This window comes from Salmo trutta, chromosome 24, assembly GCF_901001165.1.
Source record: "Salmo trutta chromosome 24, fSalTru1.1, whole genome shotgun sequence".
Taxonomy (NCBI): Eukaryota; Metazoa; Chordata; class Actinopteri; order Salmoniformes; family Salmonidae; genus Salmo; species Salmo trutta.
The window spans coordinates 18,439,109-18,464,226 of NC_042980.1; the positions used below are offsets into that span (position 1 = coordinate 18,439,109).

General features: G+C 40.7%; 1 protein-coding gene across 3 annotated transcripts in view; it reads left to right on the top strand.

Moving 5' to 3' along the window:
• The first annotated feature begins 618 nt into the window (after nt 1-618).
• Nucleotides 619-25,118, top strand: part of LOC115160847 (methyl-CpG-binding domain protein 5) — a 61,453-nt gene continuing 36,953 nt past the window's right edge. The window contains exon 1 of one of the 3 annotated variants that reach the window (XM_029711327.1): nt 619-1,076. The gene's annotated coding sequence lies outside the window, so the exon portion shown is untranslated. The remainder of the gene's footprint in view (nt 1,077-25,118) is intronic. The other 2 variants (XM_029711325.1, XM_029711326.1) reach the window with 2 other exon arrangements.

The window sequence follows — 25,118 nt, forward strand, 5'->3', positions numbered from 1 at the left end:
TGTGTAAACCCATTAATGTGCATATGGCTGTGAATGAATGTTACAACTGTGCTGCTGATTTAGGATAGATTGTGAGAATAGGATGATTCGTGCAGTCCCTCATCTACCAAGCTGGCAGAATTTTTGATGCAGTGCTGAAGTACAGTATGAATGTGGTTTGGTAGATCTCAGCGCCCTAGGGAGCTGGAGAGCTCCATCTGATCACTAGATGGTAGCAAAGCCCATTGCATCTCAGATTCCCTTTGTCACACCTTGGGATGCATGAACATGAATTGAACATCCTGGGCCTGATACACTAAATATGTACGCACATTATAATCTACACTACCTATAGAAGCTACAATAAGGCCATACATTGTGATAGAACGTTGTGGGGAAAATCTTTCAAACAAAATGCATTCAATGGATGCATTATGAACAGCTGTCTGGCAGTGGTGTACTATAAGTACAAAATAATCACAATTTATTCAATAATCAGAATATGCCTGCATTAAGGAATGCATGCACCATAATACTTTCGAAGATACAAGAATGTTTCTACATGTCTCCTGCTAAATAACTACATTTAAACTTCAATGGCATATGGACGTCCCAAGGATCCCGAATAGCACTGACCCTTTCTCTAAACCTTGCTTGCGTACCATTTACATTGTGTTGCATGGTGGGACACCTTTTTCCAGGCTCCAGCTGCGGCGCATGCGCAATGTATCTCTCCCATATTTCTATTCCCAACAAGCTCGATAGAAATCGAGCAGTGGCACTTGTACGTGGGAGCGCTTTAATCTTGATTTTCAAAGGAATAGCTAACCTGAACGTAGACTTATTTCAACACATAATCCTTAAAAGCTAAATGTGGACTATTTAAATGCAGGGCATGGTATTTGGGATATGCTAAAACCTTATTTCTGACTCCTGCCTCTCAGCAACAGACCTCTGCCTGGTCTCTGGCTGTCTCAATTTTGGCCCTGGCTCGACTCGACTGACATTTCTGCAAAGGGCTTCGGTTCATGGTGTTATTTTTACTAAATTCTCGGGTTGCTGGGTGTCGTTTTTGTCATCTGAAAAAGGTAACTAAGGTAAGAGTGTAATATTAGTTTACAAATTTAAGATATATATTTTTGCAAACTCTACTGTAGCTGTTAGCTAGCTAAATGGCTAGCTAAGTTAGCGACTAGTAGCACAACAAAGATGTGGGAAAAAACATGTATTTTGTCATGCAGGGACTACTGTTGAAGTTGTAGCTATCTTCACCAAGCGTGTTCTTGGCTGTGAAATTGTTCGTGCTGTGTTTATGTTATGTCATCGTCAATAACAGGGTAGTAAGCGTAGCCACCAAGTAGCGAGCTCCTTGTTATTTTCAGAGGTAAACAGCCAAGTACTCCATCTAAACGTGCATCTATTCTCAATTGCGATATGATTTTAGAAACATAAAGCCCTTTACTTTCTTATCATATCAAAAATAATTGTACAAATGAAAAAAAATGCACTTACTGTCACCAGTGGAGGCTGCTGGAACGGCGCATCAACACATGGAAACCATGTGTTTGATGTATTTGATTCCAATATTCCTATCCAGTCATTATCACGAGCCCGTCCTCCCCAATTAAGGTGCCACCAACTTCCTGTGCTGGACACTGTTTCATCTGGCTTTATCACAGTTGCAGCCGATATTATTTTTCAGTGACGAAGTTTCTGGAGCATGCTAGATAGCAAGGTAATTAACACAGGTGATCCCTTGGTCTGTCTTCTGTAAAGTTCTGTAACATGGAGATAGGGCCGTGTGGGAACACTAACCCTATAAAAGGTGTGTATCAATTTTAACGTTTTTTTTAATCGCTGATATGAACGATAAGGTCCTTATGCTATCAAAACCGTATCGCAAGCCATGCGTGTTAATGTTCAGATGGAGCGTCTGGATTTAACAAAACTCACACACACTTATGCTGTATTGTACTGTGGTTTCAGAGGAGTAATAATTTACCTGACTTTAATATAATTGTTTTTTTCCTAAATCCTAATCCTGGATAGTGATGACAATCTGTAACCGTTTGGTTTTTGTACTGTTTGATTTCTAAACCAGATGAGTTCACAAATGTAAGCAGCTGCACAATATCATGGTCGGCATGCGTGATGTTGGATGCATTGGAATATAAAGTATGAGAAGGATTAATTGTCTGCAGGATTATAGTAAAATCAGTTGGGAAATTAATGTTTGCGTTTCAAATACTACATGTTCAGTGAATGTGACTATATTTAGGTGGTTTAAATGATTAGCCTAACTTTGTAACTAACCTTGTAAAAGTTGACAGTGGCAAGTTCTTGCCAATCCATTATTCTGCTACTAACTATGAGTGTGAGACATGTTTTCCATAATGTGCACGTTTTATGCATATACCTTCAAACAAAGAACACATCACATTTAGTGTTTCACCATTTATTGAGAACGGAGACATGGCGAACATGTATCAGGCAGTATTTTAAGTATCTAAGTATAGTGTAACATACCAATCTGTGTATACTGAACAAAAATATAAACGCAACATGCAACAATTTCAAAAATCTGTCAATTGAAATAAATTCATAAGGCCCTAATCTATGGATGTCACATGACTGGGCAGGGGTGCAGCCATGGTTGGGCCTTGGAGGGCATAGGCCCACCCACTGGGGAGCCAGGCCCAGCTAATGAGAATAAGCCCCCCCCCCCTCCCGCAGGTGACGAAGCCGGATGTAGAGGTCCTGGGCTGGGTTGTGAGGCCGGTTGGACGTACTGCCAAATTAACATTAAATTCTCAGGCAACTGCTCTGGTAGACATTCCTGCAGTCAGCATGCATTCTCCCTCAAAATTTGAGACATCTGTGGTGTTGTGTTGTGTGACAAAACTGCACATTTTAAAGTGGCCTTTTATTGTCCCCAGCACAAGGTGCACCTGTGTAATGATCATGCTGTTTAATCAGCTTCTTGATATGCCACACCTGTCAGGTGGATGGATTATTTTGGCAGATAAGAAATGATCACCAACAGTGACATAAACAAATTTGTGCAAAATATTTGAGAGAAATAAGCTTTTGGTGCGTATGGAACATTTCAGGGATTTTTGATTTCAGCTCATGAAACATGGGACCAACACTTTACATGTTGCATTTTATATCTTTGTTCAGTGTATAGGGTTCCACATTTTGGGGAATATTCAGAGGTGGTAATTAACGGGAATATATGGGAATTAACGGAAATTGATATTGATACCATTTAAATGTAATGTTTTTCTGCATTGGATATATTTACCATATCATATGTGGATAGAAAAATAAACCTTTTACCTTGTTATAAGTAGACCTACACTACCGTTCAAAAGTTTGGGGTCACTTAGCCTTTTAAAATGATAAACTTGGATTAGCTAACACAACGTGCCATTGGAACACAGGAGTAATGGTTGCTGATAATGGGCCTCTGTACGCCTATGTAGATACTCCATTACAAATCTGCCGTTTCCAGCTACAATAGTCATTTACAACATTAACAATGTCCACACTGTATTTCTGATCAATTTGATGTTATTTTAAATTGACAAAAAAAATGCTTTTCTTTCAGAAACAAGGACATTTCTAATTGATCATTAGAAAACCCTTTTGCAATTATGTTAGCACAGCTGAAAACTTGTTGGGCTTTTTAAAGAAGCAATACAACTGGCAATCTTTAGACTCGTTAAGTATCTAGAGCATCAGCATTTGTGGGTTCGGTTACAGGCTCAAAATGGCCAGAAACAAAGCAATTTCTTCTGAAACTCGTCAGTCTGTTCTTGTTCTGAGAAATGAAGGCTTTTCCATGTGAGAAATTGCCAAGAAACTGAAGATCTCGTACAATGCTGTATACTACTCCCTTCACAGAACAGCGCAAACTGGCTCTAACCAGAATAGAAAGAGGAGTGGGAGGCCCCAGTTGCACAACTGAGCAAGAGGACAAGTACATTAGAGTGTCTAGTTTGAGAAACAGAAGCCTCACAAGTCCTCAACTGGCAGCTTCATTAAATAGTACCCGCAAAACACCAGTCTCAACGTCAACAATGAAGAGGCGACTCCGGGATGCTGGCCTTCTAGGCAGAGTTGCAAAGAAAAAGCCTTATCTCAGACTGTCCAATAAAAAGAAAAGATTAAGATGGGCAAAAGAACAGACACTGGACAGAGGAACTCTGCTTAGAATGAGGTTAAAAGGACGTGACTGTCCCACTCTATTCAACAGCCAGTGGAACAGCGTGGCGCAAAATACAAAAACCAAAAAAAATGCAATAATTTCAATTTTTCAAACATACGACTATTTTACACCATTTTAAAGATAAGACTCTCGTTAGTCTAACTTCATTGTCCGATTTCAAAAAGGCTTTACAGCGAAAGCAAAACATTAGATTATGTTAAGAGAGTACAAAATAATCACACAGCCATTTTCCAAGCAGGCATATATGTCACAAAAACACAAAACACAGCTAAATGAAGCACTAACCTTTGATGATCTTCATCAGATGACACTCCTAGGACATTATGTTATACAATACATGTATGTTTTGTTCAATCAAGTTCATATTTATATCCACAAACAGCTTTTTACATTGGCGTGTGATGTTCAGAACATGCATTCCCACCAAAAACTTCTGTTGAATTTACTAAATTACTCATCATAAACGTTGACAAAATACATAACAATTATTTTAAGAATTATAGATACAGAACTCCTTTATGCAATCGCTATGTCAGATTTTAAAATAGCTTTTCGGCGAAAGCACATTTTTCAATATTCTGAGTACATAGCTCAGCCATCACAGGCTAGCTATTTTGACACCCGCCAAGTTCGGGGAACACTAAACTCAGAATTAGTATTAGAAAAATAGGATTACCTTTGCTGTTCTTCGTCAGAATGCACTCCCAGGACTGCTACTTCCACAAGAAATGTTGTTTTTGCTCCAAATAATCCATAGTTATGTCCAAATACCACCGTTTTGTTTGTGCGTTCAGGTCACTATCCAAAGGGTAACGCCAGTGCATTTCGAGACCAAAAAATTCAAAATGTTCCATTACCGTACTTAGAAGCATGTCAAACGCTGTTTAAAATAAATGTTTATGGTATTTTTCGCGTAAAATAGCGATAATATTCCAACCGAACAATAGTGTATTCATTCAAAGAGGAAAAGGAAAAAACAGCGTGGACGCGTGAATGCGCATATCCAATCTCTTTGTCACCAGGCAGACCACTGAGAAACTGAGCTACTATACTGCCCAGAGACAGAAGACGCCTCAATCAGCTTTCTGAAGGCTTTAGAGAGCCAATGGAAGCCTTAGAAAGTGCAACGTAACCCCACAGATACTGTAGTTTTGATAGAGAATCAAAAGAACTACAAATTCTCAGACAGGCCACTTCCTGCTTGGAATTGTCTCTGGTTTTTACCTGCCATATGACTTCTGTTATACTCACAGACACCATTCAAACAGTTTTAGAAACTTCAGAGTGTTTTCTATCCAAATCTACTAATAATATGCATTTTCTCGTTTCTGGGCAAGAGTAGTAAACAGTTTAAATCGGGTACGTTTTTTATCCGGCCGTGAAAATACTGCCCCCTAGCCCAGACAGGTTAAAATGATAATCTTGGATTAGCTAACACAATGTGCCATTGGAACACAGGAGTGATGGTTGCTGATAATGGGCCTCTGTACGCCTATGTAGATGTTCCACAAAAAAAAATTCCGTTTCCAGCTACAGTAGTCATTTACAACATTAACAATGGCTACACTGTATTTCGGATCAATTTGATTTTAATGGACAAGAAATGTGCTTTTCTTTCAAAACAAGGGAATTTCTAAGTGACCCCAAACTTTTGAATGATAGTGTAATTGCAAATTATTAAATCCTTCCAATAGAAATAAAAAAAAACAATTTAGTTATGAATTGAACTTTAATTAAATGAGTTGACTCTTACCATGGGATGATTTCACTAAACAACCAAAAAGGGAATATTGAATGATCCCCAATGATCCATCGCATCTACCCAAAACGTTTTTAACATACATCTGTAAAATGATACTCTAGAAACTAAAGCTTTGGTTGTCTTCCTCTCAGGCTTCCATGTCTTCTCCCTGGACCTCCTCAATGTCCACCTCTTGAACATCATACTCTGAGGCATCATCTTTACTGTCACTTTCCAACCTTGTTGAGGGTGGCTCGTTGTCAGGATCAAAAGGCCATCAATTTTTCAACCCTTGTATTGGTCAGCCTGTTGCGTGCTTTGGTGTGTGTGTGTGTGTTCCCAAACAAGGACCAGCTGAGCTCTGAGGCGGCTGATGTTGGTGGGATTTGGAGGATGATGGAGGCAACAGGGGAAAGAGCCTCAGATCCACAAAGTCCCTTCCACCAGGTGGCTGAGATATATTGGCACGACTGCCATATTGCATCTCCATCCCAAAGCCCTTGCTTGGAAGTGTACTTTGCCAGACTGCCAAGAACCTTGCCCTCATCCAGGCCAAGGTGGCGAGACACAGTAGTGATGACACCATAGGGCTTGTTGATCTCTGCCCCAGACAGGATGATCTTGCCAGCATACTTGGTGTCCAACATGCACGCTGCAGCATGTATGGGCTTCAGGCAGAAGTCTTCACGTTTTTTGATGTATTTCAGAACTGCAGTTTCCTCTGTTTGGAGCAACAATGAAGTGGGCAGGGCAGTATGTATTTCTTCTCCTGCATCTGCAAGCAGACTCTGAACATCAGACAGGATGGCATTGTCTCCCTCAATCCGTGCAATGGCTACTGCTATAGGTTTCAGGCTGCTTACCACTCTCTCCCCAAATACATCATTCAGGAGGATCCTCTTGATGGGGCTGTCAATATCGGCAGACTGTCATATGGCCATTTCTTGGAGAGACTCCGTCCCCTCCAGGAGACTGTCAAACATGATGACAACACCACCCCATTGGGTTTTGCTGGGCAGCTTCAATGTGGTGCTCTTATTCTTCTCACTTTGCTTGGTGAGGTAGATTGCTACTATAACTTGATGACCCTTCACATACCTAACCATTTCACTTGCTCTCTTGTAGAGTGTATCCATTGTTTTCAGTGCCGTGATGTCCTTGAGGAGCAGATTCAATGCATGAGCAGCACAGCCAATTGGTGTGATGTGAGGATAGGACTCCTCCACTTTAGACCATGCAGCCATCATGTTCGCAGCATTATCTGTCACCAGTGCAAATACTTTCTGTGGTCCAAGGTCATTGATGACTGCCTTCAGCTCATCTTCAATGTAGACACCGGTGTGTCTGTGCTCTTGTAGAATACTGGTTGAGGGGTGGAGATGATGTAATTAATTATTCCTTGCCCACGATCATTCGACCACCCATCAGAGATGATTGCAATACAGTCTGCTTTCTCTGATTTTCTTGACCGTCACTTGAACTCTGAACTCTGCATCCAGCAAATGAGTAGATAAAGCATGTCTGGTTGAAGGGGTGTATGCTGGGCGAAAAACATTCAGAAATCTCTTCCAATACACTTCCTATGAGCGTCAGAGGTTAACCAGTTGCATACACAGCTCGAGCAAGACATTCATCAGCATTTCTCTGACTACGTTCCTCCATTGAGTAAAAAAAAACGTATGATTCCAGGAGGACCATGAGCTGCTGCTATCGATAAGGTGTCTGATTCATCATTTTCACCTCTACAAAAATCCCTCTACTTCTATTGAAAGGTTGCTTGTTGTGAGCGCTGAGGGAACTTTATGCACTTGGCCAGGTGATTCTGCATCTTTGTTGCATTCTTCACATATGATTTGGCACAGTATATGCAAATGTACACAGCTTTTCCTTCTACATTAGCTGCATTGAAATGTCTCCACATATCAGATAGTCCCTGTGGCATTTTCCTGTAAAGAGTAGGAAAAAAATTGTAAACAAAACAACAAATACAATTCCATGTACAGATAAATAGTTAATATGTAAATAAAAGATCAAATTTAAGATGGAGAATATTATGTTCATTATCGATGAAGTGCGCGCCCTCATCCACTCGTGTCACAACACTACAGCCAAAATGGGAGCCACTTAGAAAAACTACAAATTCTAGCTCATTTTTCAAAAAACAAGCCTGAAATGCTTTCTAAAGACTGTTGACATCTACTGGAAGCCCTAGGAACTGCAATCTGGGAGGTATTCCATTGATTTCCCCATAGACAGGTATTTTAAATGGTGTCACCTTCCAAAACACATTTCCGGATGGATTCTCCTCGGGTTTTCGCCTGCTATATCAGTTCTGTTATACTCAGACATTATTATTATTATTATTATTATTATTGTAACAGTTTTTGAAACTTTAGAGTGTTTTCTATCCAATACTACCAATTATATGCATATCCTAGCTTCTGGGCTTGAGTAACCTTTGATGATCTGCATCAGATGACACTCCTAGGACATTATGTTATACAATACATGCATGTTTTGTTCAATCAAGTTCATATTTATATCAAAAAACAGCTTCTTACATTAGCATGTGATGTTCAGAACTAGCATACCCACTGCAAACTCTTCTCAGGTTTTGGCCTGCCATATGAGTTCTGTTATACTCAGACACCATTCAAACAGTTTTAGAAACTTTAGAGTGTTTTCTATCCAGATCTACTAATTATATGCGTATTCTCGTTTCTGGGTAAGAGTAGTAACCAGTTTAAATCGGGTACGTTTTTTTATCCGGCCGTGAAAATACTGCCCCCTAGCCCCAACAGGTTAACTGACTAGCCTAGTTAAATAAATACAATTAAATGAAAAAAGACAGACAAATGCATGTGGTCTCAATGTCTAATAGTGACAGCAGGGCTAGTTCAAACTGCAGTAGGATGGTTCTCCTCACAGGTGAGTGAATCAGCTAAGCCAATGCTTGGTGAATAGCACTTGGTTGATCTCTGGGAACAGGACACAGGAGAGGAGAGCTGACTAGATCATGGGAGACAAAAGTGAGAGAAGAATAAATCAAAGAAATCATCACTGCAAAGGATTGTAGTTGATGAGCTTGAAATGAAGAAATTACAACAGCTAGGATAAGGATAGAGGCAGGGCGCTCTGCATCCTACTTCAATTTAGTTACAGATTGTACACCAGTTAATGTAATATAACCAAAGATTTTTGATATCATTACTGATTTTACAGGTTTACCAATATAAAAGCAGCCATAGATTTGTCAACTAACCTGTTATTGGCTATACTCTCTTCGTTCTCAATTCTGGAAAACAGTTATCTTATCGACTGCCTTCAGAATGTATTCATACCCATAGACTTATTCCAAATTTTATAGTTAGAGCCTGAATTCAAAATGGTTAAATTAAAGGTTTTCTCACCCATTCACACACAATACCCCATAATGACAAAGTGAAAACATGTTTTTAGAAACTTTAGCAAATGTATTGAAAATGAAATGCAGAAATAACTAATTTACATAAGTATTCACACCCCTTGCAGCGACTACAGCTTTGAGTGGTCTTGGGTATGTCTGTATCAACTTTGCACATCTGGATTTGGGGATTTTCTCCCATTCTTCCTTACGGATTTTCTCAAGCACTATTAAAGGGTAAGTTTCAACCCCAATTTCAGCCTTTGCCCAACTCCTTCAAATTTTCTGAAAAATGCATTCAAGTGAGAAGGGGGTGGCTCATAAATATTCATTTTGGGGGTGGGTAAACATATATTTGTACCTCATCCCAACACTTTCTCACTAAACGATACTTACCACTGGTATGTTCTGATAATACAATTATGTGCCTCTCGAGCAAATATGGCTCTGGACAGTTTGCTCACAGTGGTATGGCACCAAGTTCCTGACATCTATCGCCACTTGTGGTGTAAGTTTGAATCCTCCATAGGACACAAAAATCATTGAAATGGGGCGCCATGTGCAACTGACGTGTTTTCCGTTTGCTCCCGCAGTATTCTTAAAGTTTATGGGAATTTTGCAGCAAAATCATATTTATTTTCAAATATTAGTTTGGTGATCCCTTTACGTAATACCCAAGACTACTTGCTTTCAAATGTCAGCATGTCGACAAAACACGACTTTGAGAGAACCCGGCCTATAAGACCCATTTATATCACCGCCCGTTCCTGAGTCTAAGGGCCCAGATACTCGCACTTTACCCGGGGGTGCGGCTTTGCCTGGCGGCGCTGAAATTAACATTCTCGAGGCCATCATGAAAACGGAGGTAGTTGCTACGATTGAGGCCTGGATACAAGAGGTTTCTGATACTTTAAAAGCAGATTTAACTATCCTGTGGAACGAGACGGTGCCAGCTATCACATCACACAAAACAACAACAGAGTTGCACACCATGACGATTGCAGCACTGGAGACCTCCGCTACCAGTGTCTCCGACCTGACTACCAACCTGGAGGCTGACGCGAACGCCTGGCTGTGGATCTGAAAAAGGTACAGGAGAGCTGTGTGAGCTTAGAGGGATTTTCTCACCGCAATAACCTGAGACTTGTATCGGTCCCAGAGTAAGCGGAAATGCCTCGCGCCACGGGTATAATCTCTGGGCTACTGAAGGATGTTCTTGCCATGGGTGAGAAGCCCCGGTACAGTGAGAGGCCCAGTGACATCATTCTTCGAGTGCACTTTTTCCATGAGAAGGAGATTCTCCAAGGAGCCCGCAATACCACTCTGAGCTTTCAAGGACAGAGCTTCTTTATCTACCAGGACTACTCCCCCACTGTGTCCAGGCAGCGCGCAGCTTTCGGACAGGCCAAACGACTACTACGGGACCATCCAGGTGTGAAGTAGGGACCGATATTCCCGGCTCGTCTAAGGCTTTCTCATGATGGAAAAGACTACACCTTTGATTCTCCGGAAGAGGCTACGGGTCCCATTCAACTCCACATCAAGAAGTCTTGAACTTGCTCATTGATCAGCAACTGTTGCTTGCTAACTGTGGATAGTAAGTAAGTAGCCTACCTGTGGTACAACTATTTTTAGTTATAACTGTAATATTCCTGTTTGAGAGTTGGCGAACCCACTCAGGCTTATTTGATGTGATCTAATGTTTTGATCATCTAGTGTGCTTGCCTTAACATTGTCATTTTTATTTCATTGTATTAAGGGTTTACGTAATTCCTTTGTTTTACGTATTGTCTCATTGACCCAAAAATATTTTTGGTTGTTTGTTTACCGCATCCGTTTGTCTTGACCGAGTAAACAGTAAATGTTCCGAGGCTACACGTTTTTGGGGGTTCTTCACTTCAATGTTGAAGATTTTGAACGTCATTTATACGCAGCAAACTTTCAACGTTGTACAGACGTAGTTTTGTGGTCTTGAATGTACGTTGTCACATCGTCCAACTAGACTCTGTTTTAATGAATTGTTTTGGGTCATTTTACTATGTTCTTCTTACTTCAAATGAGAGGTTTTTGGCTGAGAGCGTTGATATGTTTTTATTTTCTCTCAATACAAGTTATAAGACTGGGAATATAATTTTATACATCTACAAGTGGTGCTTTTCTAATTTCGTTTGCACATGGGATTTACTTTTTTTTAATGTATTTGCTGCTTGTTTCTCTAACAAAAAACTCTACTTTAAAAGGCGGTACTGTGGGTTTATCACCACACTCTCAGACATTCTGTGCGAAGAAAATATGTTCTATTTAGTCTTGTACCTCATTGGGGAGATATTGTCTGGGATGGGGGGGAGGAAGGAGGTTGAATTGTTCAGTTCTGATGTTGTCATTCTGTCTTTTTCCCCAAGTGCCTTACACCGTACATTATTACCGAGACAATTTATCCTGGGGTTTTTGGGTATTCATTGCTTTTCCACTCTGTGCTCTAATGACAGGGTTGTATAACGGGAGTGCTCATGGTGGCCAAAATAATTCAAGTATATTTTGTTGAACATCAAAGGGGCTAACAACCATGTGAAATGTTGGAGGGTGCTGAGACATTTAAAGGGCAACCTCGTATGTGTTCTCAATGGCGTCTTAACTGAATTTTACTCTCAGATAAAGAGTTTGTCCATTTCATTTCTTCTGAAATCACCTTATTCCTAGAAATGAATTCAACCCCAGGTATATCCTGCTCTTCCACATGGGAGTCCCTCAAAGCATACCTACGTGGTCAAATTATACAGCCAACAAAAACAAATCTCGCTCTCTCGCTCTTTGAGACCTGAGCAAAGCCATAGCTACATTGGATGAGAAGTATGCTACAGATCCTTCCTCTGATCTATATAAAGAACGCCAGCTACTCAAATCTGAATTTGACGAGCTCTCTACCAGAGAAGCTGAACAATTACTCTTACGAGCTCGATACAGTGTTTTGAGCAAGGCGACAAGGCCAATAAACTCCTTCCACATTAGATCCGTAAATCTGAGGCCTCACGTTTAATCCCACATAAGGACCCTGTCTGGTGCTACCACAGTTATACATAAAGAGAACAGTTTTTTATTCAGCGCTATACAGGAGTCAATCTCCTCAAGACCCTTTGTTGATTGATTTGTTCTTTGGTCTGAATATGCCTTCAATTGATAGACTCCCATGATGGTTTAGAAGAAGAATTTACACCTGAGGAGATTGCAACTGCAGTGTCCACAATAAAAAGTGGTAAATCACCGGGTCCAGACGGTTTTCCAATCAAATTTTACAGGATGTTTTCTGGTCTACTTTGCCCATTACTGTCTCGATTATTTGCGGAGTGCCTTAATACATCAATGCTGCCCCCCCCCCCCCCCCCCCCAAGTCTTTATCAGGCTTCAATTTTATTACTATTTGAAGACCAATGAGGTCCCCCTGGAATGTGGATCTTATCGCCCAATCTTGCTTATAAACTGGGATGACAAAATCTTAGCCATCCGTATCGAAGGCTCGCTGCACCAAGTAATACACTCTGACCAGACTGGCTTTATGAGAAATAGGCATTTGTGTTTTCAATATTAGACACATTATGAATATACTGTACTCCAATTATTCTTTGATAAATTTGCCTCTTTTGTTCAGCTACAGGAAAAGTGCATCCCCTATCCCACTTCTTACGCTGTCTCCAGACTTGGAACTTTGTTAGAGCTAACAAATCTGAATTTCCCAATAGCCCTGTGAGTACAGCAATAGAGAGCATCTTTGAGCTAAACAAGCATCCTAAGGGTGTACTTTCAGATGTACAGTACCAGTCAAAGTTTGGACACCTACTCATTCAAGGGTTTTTCTTAATTTTTTTCAAAACCCCTCTCTTGAGATGACGTAGAGGCACCTAGGGGCAAAAAGAGCTAGATTTACAACTAGGACCAAAATATCACTTTTGCAATGAATTGTCAAAATTAAGACCTGAATTGCAGTGTTTCACTATAACTAAGCCTAAAACATTTGTTTTTGATGCAAAAAAAAAATCAGAAGTTACTTTAAGCTAGATGGGGAGCAGCGGCGAACAGCAACCTTCAAGTCTTTCCACAGATTTTCAATGGGATTCAAGTCTGGGTGGGTGTCATGGAGCGCATGTCCCTGACTTCTAGACAATGACACTGAAACAAATTATTGGTTGGAGAAAGACTATTGTATCTCTTCAAGGTATAACCAATAATACTGAAAGAATAGAGAATGTGACTCGTTTCATGAAACTAGGCATATGTCGCGGGTCACTACTTCACAGGAGAGCCATTTTGAATGTAAACCTTTTTTTATTTTTATTAAAATTTGTTTTTTTGGGGGGCAGAAATGTCTTCTGGAACGTGAACTTTCATGTGCTTTATTAACAAACTTGTATGCCATCTGTAAATACGAATACAATTGTTAAATTACAAGCCTAGTTGGTTTAGCCACAAAAAGTCAGCAACCTTCTCACTAGCCATTATTGGCTGAGATAATGAGTGCGCTGGACATGCCGAGAGATGAGTTTGGATTGGTCTGCCATATAGCACGCTTCTGTCTATTTGAGATGGTCAGTAAGTGTAGGTAATCTTGCAGCTTTAAAAAATATATCTCGTAGTAGAACTGCGTAAGTGTTGTTCTCCACTTTCTGGAGGACGAGTTTTGAAATCAGTGGAATTAGAGTGATAGCTAAGAGAACACCTGTCTCTGGATTACATCTTCAACCATAGCATCCATGACAGAGAGAAGCGTCCATCCATGATAATCTAGCTAGCTGCATTTTCAGATATTACAGTTTTCATTTCAAAGTGTACTGTTAACTAGCTAGCTAATGGTACGTGTATGATCTTATTCGTATCTCAGAGCCATTTGCTTTGCTAGTTATAGCCTAATGTTAGCTAGCTAACATTTGAACCTGGTTGGTTAGGTACCTGCAGATTCATGTAGGGTAGTAACGTCATGAGTTGGAATTATGGTTCATTGTTTACCTAGCTAGCCAGCTACATGTCTTAACAAAAGACTCCACTACGCAAGTAACCATTTCAATAGAACTGTTGATAGACGTAGCTGGTAAATTCTCTCTGGCTGTCTACTTCGATTTCAGAGCACTCTCGTCTGAGTGTGCCAGAGCGCAGAATATCTGACGAATTTACGAACGCTTAACACCCGTTGATATGACTGGTGTCAGTAAACATTGGCAAAAATAAATAAATGTTGCCAGCAGCACAGTTGCAGTCACCAACGCTCTGGATATCATAAAAGCAGCCTAACCAGCTATACTAGGGTGAGTAAAATGATCTGTGAGCTGTTCTCTCATTTGTGTCTAGCAAACTAGCCAACGTTAGCTTGGGTGCTTGACTGCAGTTGTTAGGACAGAATGCTTGGATCAACCCTTAAAGAGATAGGTGGGGCTAAAGCTTAAGAGGGTGTGAACGATGCTGAATGGGTGTAGACAAAGAAGAGCTCTCCAGTAGGTACCAAAACATTCAAAGACCAAAACATTCACATTTTCTGAAAAATGAGGTTACACGTTTATCATCTTTCAAAGCAGAATTACTTTCCCATTGTTCCATAAATGCAAATTGGATTACCTTTGCTGTTCTTTGTCAGAATGCACTCCCAGGACTTCTACTTCAACAACAAATGTTGTTTTGGTTCCAAATAATCCATAGTTATATCCAAATACCTCCGTTTTGTTCGTGCGTTCAGGTCACTATCCGTAGGGTAACGCGCGAGCGCATTTCGTGACAAATTTCAAAATATTCCATTACCGTACTTAGAAGCATGTCAAACGCTGTTTAAAATCAATTTTCATGCTATTTTTTCTAAAGGCTTTAGAGAGCCAATGGAAGCCTTAGAAACTGTCACGTAACAGCACAGATGCTGTAATTTCGATAGAGATGCAACAGTTGGACTACAAATTGTCAGACAGGCCACTTCCTGCCTGGAATCTCAGGTTTTTGCCTGCCATATGAGTTCTGTTATACTCACAGACACCATTCAAACAGTTTTAGAAACGTCAGAGTGTTTTCTATCCAAATCTACTTTTTATATGCATATTCTAGTTTCTGGGCAAGAGTAGTAACCAGATTAAATTGGGTACGTTTTTTTATCCGGCTGTGAAAATACTGCCCCCTATCCACAACAGGTTTTAAGACCGAATCAAGGTGGTCGGTCACATATGTTGGATAGAGTTGCAAAATCCGTTTGCCAATGATACTTTGACATGAGGTGCCAAAGTTTAGTGTTTGTTTTGCACGCCAGTTATTAAAACAATGAAACTTCATAACCATGTTTCAACCGTGTATAAAGCAGCCCATTTAAACATACAAGCTCTAACAATGTGAAATATATTATTTGAATAACGATTGAAGTGTTGGTAGAAAATAGTCATTTAATTTAACCTACCTGCTGTGTTTGTTGAAGAGCTGGTGTGCATTATGCATGGTGCAAATTAGTCTACGAGTCATCAAGGAACATTTTATTGGTTGACGGAAATAACCAAAGTGAATTACTTCATGAATGTGTATTTTGTGACTTAAAGAAGTAATTTTTGCACAAGTTATTGAAGTGTGTGTTTATGTAAAACTTTGATATACAGTACCAATTAAAAGTTTGGACACACCTACTCATTCCAGGGTTTTTCTTTATTTTTACTATTTTCTACATTGTAGAATAATAGTGAAGACATCGAAACTATGAAATAATACATATGGAATCATGTAGTAACCAAAAAAGTGTTAAACAAATCAAAATGTATTTTATATTTGATTCTTCAAGGTAGCCACCCTTTGCCTTTACAGCTTTGCACACGGACAGTTCCTTCGATGGTATGGTTTCTGCTTTGACATGCACTGTCAACTGTGGGACTTTACATAGACAGGTGTGTTTTTTTCTAAATCATGTCCAAAGAATTGAATTGGCCACAGGTGGACTCCAATCAAGTTGTAGTAACATGATCAATGGAAACAGGATGCACCTGAGGTCAATTTGTAGTGTCATTGCAAGGGGGTGTGATTACTTATGTAAATTAGATTTCTGTATTTAATTTTCAATACATTTGCATTTTGTCATGGGGTATTGTGGGTGAGGAAAAAATATATATTTTCAATCTATTTTTTATTCTGAAGGCACCGTAAAATGTCTGTGTCCAGTTGCAGGTAATTCTACAAACACCAGAGAGAACTCCAAGATAGTAAAACTTTTTGTACAGCGGAAGGAGGTTTCTTGCAATCTTAGCTGCCGGACATCAGGAATTTCCCAGCATCTTTGCTGGAAATAGTTTTTTGTTAACCCATTCATAGATGCGAACTGCTTTAGCACCTATTGATGATAGTACACTATATATACAAAAGTATGCGGACACCCCTTTAAATTACTGGATTCGGCTGTTACAGCCACACCTGTAACTGACTGGTGTATTAAATCGAGCGTGCAGCCATGCAATCTCCATAGACAAACATTGGCAGTAGAATGGCCTTACTGAAGAGCTCAGTGACTTTCAATGTGCTACCATCATAGGATGCCATCTTTCCAACAAGTCGGTTTGTTAAATTTTTGCCCTACTAGACCTTCCCCGGTCAACTAAGTGTTGTTATTGTGAAGTGGAAACGTCTAGGAGCAACAATGGTTCAGCCACAGTGGTAGGCCACACAATCTCACAGAACAGGACCGCAGAAGCGCGAAGCACGTAAAAATCATCTGTCTTCTGGAAGCAACGTCTGCACGAACTGTTCGTCAAGAGCTTCTTGAAATGGGTTTCCATGGCCGGCAGCATCACACAAGCCTAAGATCACCATTCGCAATGCCAAGTGTCGGCTGGTGTGGTGTAACGCTCGCCGCCATTGGACTCTGGAGCAGTGGAAACGCGTTCTCTGGAGTGATTAATCACGCTTCACCATCTTGCAGTCTGACGGACGGATCTGTGTTTGGCGGATGCCAGGAGAATGCTACCATCCCGAATGCATAGTGCCAACTGTAAAGTTTGGTGGATGAGGAATTATGGTCAGGGGCCGTTTTTCATGGTTCTGGCTAGGCCTGTGAAGGGAAATCTTAACGCTACAGCATACAATGACACTCTAGACGATTCTGTGCTTACAACTTTGTGGCAACAGTTTGTGGAAGCCCCTTTCCTGTTTCAGCATGTTACCCCCGTGCACAAAGAGGTCCATACAGAAATGGTTTGTCGAGATTAATGTCGAAGAACTTGACTGGTCTGCACAGAACCCTGACCTCAACCCCATCGAACACCTTTGGGATGAATTGGAACGCCGACTGTGAGCCAGGCCTAATCGCCCAACATCGGTGCTCGATCTCACTAATGCGCTTGTGGCTGAATGTTTTTGAGTCCTCCCTTGATGACTCTTATTAGCTTGATAGTTCTTGTCCTATAGATTTTGTGGTCTTAAATTGTTTCTTGGAATAATGATAGCTAAAGCTCCCTGTCGCGGAATGACATGCTAGTGATAAAGCTAACTGGTCCTGCTACATAGCAACAGGTCTACTTGTTGTAGCTAGCTAGCTACATTACTAAGGTTGCTGCGTTATAAAGTGCATTCGGGAAGTATTCAGACCCCTTGACTCTTTCCACATTTTGTTACGTTACAGTGTTGTTCTAAAAATGGATTGAGTAGTTTTTTCCCACACAAATCTACACTCAATACACTTTAATGACAAAGCGAAAAAAGGTTTTTAGAAATGTTTTATAAAAAAACGATACCTTGTTTACATAAGTATTCAGACCCTTTGTTATTGTTAGCAGATTATGTTATTCTTCAACAACTCAGACCCCAAAGCAAATCAGGGGGAGCAAATATATTTATTCAAAGAAAACAAATCATAGTTGTTATGCCTGGAAGTAGATGGCAGATGTTCATTCTTCCCTGTCCTCAATGGTTTCTCCTCTGAACAAAGAGACAGGATGTAGTTTATAACCCAACCCTAGCCTGTGGTTGTTCAATTAGAATTCCTTTGCAGTAAAATTGGACCAATGCCCAAATAACAAGTATCCCATTTCAGGCTCAATGTATAGGCGATTCGGACCATTGAGAACTTGCCACATGTAGCTATGAGTCCTGGACTGATTCCTCCCGTGTCCCTGACCCATTAATCTTCAGTTCTCCATTACAAAAAAACAACTATTTCCATTGATCATTAATTCCCTCTTGACCTTTAGTCCTCTGCGTTGTGTATTTATCTTACAATATTCTTACACTCCCCTTAGACCATTTTTTTTAAAATATACTTATAATGTATTTTTAGAAAACAATAGAAAACATGAAAAAATAGACAGCATAAAAAAACATTAGCAGTGAGCATAAAATCATTCACATTAAACACCTTGCATTTCTATAAAACACAAAGGCCATATTTTACTTGCTGTTGCAGTAAGAAATATATTTCACACAAAGTTATAGAACATAGGTATTAACAGGTGTAATGATGATGACCCTTATGATTCCTACCACATTCTGTATTAGGAGGAAACTCACCAAAAAAAGAATAATCTGCAAGACAATAATATTCAATCGTCCTATTGGCAAGGTAATCATTGAGTCCTTTTAAGCATTATCAACTGTTCCACACCCGGTATCAGCCCCACATAGATAACTATTAGAGATTATGTTATGACAGTCTGTCAGTAGTGAGGAATTATTCTTCCGTTCCACTGGTTGATAAGGACGTCTCTAATGAACACTTCACCGGTGATCTTGTATCGTTTCATGTACAGGCCTTGGGTGAAGGGGTATTGCTGCTAATTCAGACGGTAGATTCTCATAACCTGTAATGAAGAAGAACAAAACAAGTGAAAGTATCATGTCCTGGTTTCAAGAGAAATTTATATTTCACATAGATTTCCCTAAGTAAACACATTCCAATTTCAGGAAAAAGTTGGACATTTCACCTAGATATCCCTAATATGATGACTGCGGTGTACAACATAGAAGCCGATCAGGTTCTGATCATCTTACTATGCTTCTTCACCTGAGATTGGCCCCCGATTGCTAATCAATCAGTTCTTTGTTCTCCAGGCTCTGCTTTGTCATCAAAATGGACAACCTTGCAATGAGTGACATGTATCCATCGTGATTTTCCCTGGACTTTCACTGCTGACCTCGTTATGAGTAGAATTTTATAAGGACCTTCCCATTTTGGCCTTAATGTGTCTGTTACATATTTTTTTTAAACCGTCACCCACTGTCCTGGTACTACGTCATGTCCCCCCTTGGGAGTTATTCCCCACGCCTCTTTTACTTGTCTGTCTGCTTCCCCTACTGCATTAGAAAGTTGTATGCAATAGTTAAGCATTGTCACTCAAAGTGTACGTCTGCCTTTTTCAAATCTAAGGTGCCTGGTCGACCTGTGATGACCTCAAACGGACTCAACCCTGCGGTTTTATGTGTTGCCCATTGTCGTGTCTTTAGTATCATTAAATGTGAAGACTGTTATTTTATCAAATCAATTATCTGTGTAATTATTATTACGTGATTTAAACTAATCATGTGAACGTTAATCAACTAGGAAGTCAGGGCAACACAATTTTTTATAGAGTCTCTATTTCCTGAACTGACTATTCAGATATTTTCATATCTTATCAATTAGTCTTCCATTAATGATTATTAATTGTTACCTTCCGTCAGTCTCATCTGAACGTCGTAAAATTCTTGGTTATCTGCACAAACCCTAGTTTCCATAATGAACCAGCAATATACAAATTGACTTAGTAAATAAATAATTAACTAAATAATCACAGAAATGCATAACAAACAAACAGTAGATATTGGTTACTAACAATGATAGAAAAATCCCTAGTGGGCTAAGCCGATATGACGGCTTAGTAGACAAAAGGAAAGGGGTGGGACTGAGAGAGCGGGAAAGACAAATGAATTCACTACACACAGTCTATAATTATATTCATTGAAATGCTAATACTTTGCACATGAACGGCCGCTCATTCGAGAATAATTGCTGTGTGTGTGTATATAATATATTATTTCGCCCGTATGTCGTTGTTGTCTTCTCTTTTGGAATCCTCAATCGTCCTGTAGGGTTCATCAAATGTTGCAATTTGCCACGACAGCCTCAGCCTCTTTCCGCACACCAGGATTCCACCATTTGCCCACAAAATGATCAACTGCCTTGTCCACACCAATGTATCCCAAAGAGTGGCTCTGTGTCACCAAGTAGGGTAAGAGTGCCTTTGGCGCTACACATCTCAGGTTGTATTTCCACACACCTTGATTGAGTTTGCACCCTGCAGCCATCCATTTTCACACTTCATATTTTGGTGCACTGCTTTGCGTGTCCTTAATGTGTTGCAATGTATCCAAGGTGTATTTCCTAATCAGTTTAGGGGACCGAGGTGTTCTCTTGGCAGCCACCTTGGCAGCCACCTTGGCAGCTCTGTCAGCCAAGTCATTACCTTTATTCTCGTCTGTAAAGATTTTTCCATGTGCTTTCATTTTTTTAAATTGCAACTTGTCCGAGTAACTGGAGAGCATTCAGTAGAACCATCACCTCTGGTCCATTCTTCACAGGAGCTCCCAGTGATGTCATGAATCCTCTGTTTTTCCACATTCTTCCAAAATCATGGGTAACGCCGAAAGCATACCTTGAGTCTGTGTAGATATTAGCTGTTTTTCCTTCCACCTGTTTGCATGCTTCTGTCAAAGCCACCAATTCCGCCACCTGTGCTGATGTTCCTGCAGGTAACGTGCCTGTCACTATCACATTGCCCATTGTAGTGACTGCCCAGCCTGCCTTCCTCACACCCCCCTCCACAATGCTTGAACCATCTGTGTATAAGATAAACTCAGGGTTTTCTAACAGATTACTTTTAGTAAACCAATCAGAGAGCTGATCCAAAACCAACTCACAACAGTCGTGTTCAAGTAATGTGGGATCTGGAGGAAACATCAGATTAGCTGGATTACATGGTGTGCCACATTGTGTGATGATGTTAGGAGCCTCCAACACAGTCGATCACTTGTTCCAACGAGCAGCTGTGACCTGTGCAGCTCGATTCCATTGTCAAAAGAGTATGTACAGCATGCGGACACTTGATGGTAAAATGTTGGTCGAGAACAAGCGATGCCACCATCGACACAGCAATGTAAGTAGCCTGCATAGCTCAGACAGGGACCCAATCCCAACGCCACATCATCCAGTTTCTTCGAATAGTAGCCTACAGGTTTCTGGCAATCGCCATGGTCTTGTCAGCACTGAGGTCATGTAGCCATTTTTTTCAGCCACAAAGAGGGTGAAAGGCTGGCCTGAGACCGGAATGCCCAAAGCTGGCACTGATGTCAGAGCTAGTTTAAGCTTGCCAAAAACCTCTTTCTGTTCTTCTGTGAAGGCTACAGAGTCGGGACGGTTGAGCTAACATGAGCTAATGCGATTAGCATGTGGTTGTAAGTAACAATAACATTTTCCAGGACGTAGACATATCTGATATTGGCAGAAAGCTTGAATTCTTGTTAATCTAACTGCACTGTCCAATTTACAGTAGCTATTACAGTGAAACAATACCATGCTATTGTTTGAGGAGAGTGCACAGTTATGAACTTAAAAGTTATTAATTAACCAATTAGGCACATTTGGGCAGTCTTGATTTAATTATTTTTACAGAAATGCAATGGTTCATTGGATCAGTCTAAAACTTTGCACATACACTGCTGTCATCTAGTGGCCAAAATCTAAACTGCGCCTGGGCAGGAATAATACATTATGGCCTTTCACCTGAATTTCAAAGATGGTTATCTTTTACCAGATCTAATGTCTTATATTCTCCTACATTCATTTCACATTTCCAAACTTCAGTGTTCCCTTTCAAATGGTATCAAGAATATGCATATCTTTGCTTCAAAGTCCTAAGCTACAGGCAGTTACATTTGCGTAAGTCATTTTAGGGGAAAATTGGGGAAAAAAGGGCCCGACCCTTAAGAGTTAAGGGGTTGTGCAATTTTGGCGAAGGAGTCCACCCAGCATCTGTTGTAGTTGCACAAACCCAGGAAGGAGCAAAGTTCTTGAATAGTAGTGGGCTCCTTGGCAGCTTGTATGGCAGCAGTACGACATTGTCATCTCTCTTTTTCCATGTAAAACCAGTTGACCGAGGTAGATAACCTGTGATTGCATGAGTTGGGCCTTATCAGGGCTAGCTTTATGGCCTTTGGCATGCAAGTGATTTTAGATCCTTGGCATGTGTTTCCTCATCTTCTGACGCTAACAATATATCATCAACATATTGTATGACAACAGATGACATCGGAGGAATGCCTGATGGTAAATTGAGTAACTATTATGAAGGCCCATAGGAATCCTAGTCCACTGGTACTGTTGTTCATCCACAGAAAAAGCAAGCCATGGACGGACCCCTGGATGTAAGGGTGCCGACCAGAACCCATTAGCCATATCAATGACTGAGAACACAGAGTGAGCAGGTGACAATGGGGGGAAAAAATGGTTGAGGTGTCAGCCACCAGTGGAGTGAACTTGGAGATGGCTTCATTTGCATTCCTGTAGTCCAGTGTCACTCGCCAGTAACTACCTGATTTTTTTTTTCATTGGGCTATTGGAGGCAGAATGTGTCATTTCAACTATACCCATGTCCCATAGATCTCTAACCAAAAAAAAGATAGTAGCGGCCATAGCTTCCTTGATAATGGGATATTGTTTTGTGCAAGGTGGGGCAACACCTGTCAAGCACACTGGTTCCATATCCAAAGTTCCACACTCCTTTTTTTTGTAGTCCAAATAGGATGGTTCTGAACTGTAGATCCCTGCACTTGTCACCTTCCCTTCAGAAACGTTCAGTGTAGAGTCAAGTTGCATAATAACCAAAAGACATTGATAAATCAAATCAAATTATATTGGTCACATACACATGGTTAGCAGATGTTAATGCGAGTGTTGCGAAATGCTTGGGCTTCTAGTTCCGACCATGCAGTAATATCTAACAATGTCACAACAACTACCTTATACACACAAGTGTAAAGGAATGAATAAGAATATGTACATATAAATATATGGATGAGCGATGGCCGAACGGCATAGGCAAGATGCAGTAGATGGTATAGAGTACAGTATATACATATGAGATGAGTAATGTATGTAAACGTTATATAATGTGGCATTGTTTAAAGTGACTAGTGATACATTTATTACATCCAATTTTGAATTATTAAGTGGCTAGAGATTTGAGTCAGTATGTTGGCAGCAGCCACTCAATGTTAGTGATGGCTGTTTAACAGTCTGATGGCCTAGAAGCTCAGTCTCTCGGTCCCAGCTTTGATGCACCGGTACTGACCTCGCCTTCTGGATGATAGCGTGGTGAACAGGCAGTGGCTCGGGTGGTTGTTGTCCTTGATGATCTTTTTGGCCTTCCTGTGGCATCGGGTGGTGTAGGTGTCCTGGAGGGCAGGTAGTTTGCCCCCGGTGATGCGTTGTGCAGACCTCACTACCCTCTGGAGAGCCCCCCCCCCCACTCCTGTTGCTCTCATCTTCTTGCCCATGCACTGAGGACATACATGTTTTGCAATAGTGACATCAGCACCGTATCTACAAAAAATTCTACTGCAAAGTTGTTAACCATGTTCACATATTCCATCCGATTTCATATGTACACCAGCTGAGATGGGATGTAAGAAGGGGTCTGTTGCTTTGCCTCCACGGCATCCAGCAAGCTCTGCTGCTTAGCCGGAGAAAGCTTCTTACATTTGACTCAGCATTGTGTCGTTGGGGCTGTTGTCCTGTTTCCATTTTCCCCTAGACGGACCCTGCTTCTCCTGGCCATTCCTAAAAAGAACACGTTTTCTTTTCTGACATTCTCCTTGCCAGTGACCAGAAATCCTGCAATAATGACATACACCAGGTTTCTCTTCTGCTGAACGGGTAACGTTGTTGGTTTTACTTGGAATCTGCACAACTCTGATAACAGCTGGTTTATTATGTTGATTGATGTCTCTGTCCAGTCGTGACAGCCTGTCAATGATGTCGCTGTAGTTTTGTCTCGTCCAGTCAGTAGTTATGGAACAAAAGTTTTGCGCAAATCATTGTGTATGGCTTGCATCAACTGATGTGTGATTGCTCTCAACTCCTCCAGAAATGGGGCATCTTCATCTTCCATGCCGGGTAACCCACTGTGTCTAACCACCTCTGCTCTGAACCTTTCTTCAAATTCAACAAACGTCTCTTTCGGTTTTTGGGCACATTTGGTTATCTCTCCCCAATTGGTGGTTGCATTGGTCAGACCCTTAAGGAAAACATGTATGGCTCTCCATCCATCGGCCACATCTTGCTCTTCACCACCCACAGCTCTATAAACCTTTTCTTCCAGTATGCCATGTTCATGGTTGTTCAAAACAAAGGCAAACAACTATAACTCATCATAAGGATTTAGATTGTAGAGTTTCTGATATCACTTCAAATGGTCCCATGTCGTCATACCCACATCTCGTGGATGCTTCAAAGTCTTTGACCATTCATCCAACTGTTTTGGAGATGCTGATTTGTGTCTGATTACGGTCACTGGGGGTTTGTCTTTACTCCCTTTAAAAGCCTGTGTTCTGGTTGGCCTAAGACATTGTTTGTCACCGCTGTCAGAATCTGTTGACTCAAAGCCAGGCAGTGCTGACCAGATGCTTGGAACCTGATCTGCTTTGCGCAACTCAGCCTGAGGGTAGATTGAGGGAACAAAGGACCCACAGGCGGGGGCCAAGTTTGCCTTTATCACCCTTGCCTCCTGTAATTGTTGAAT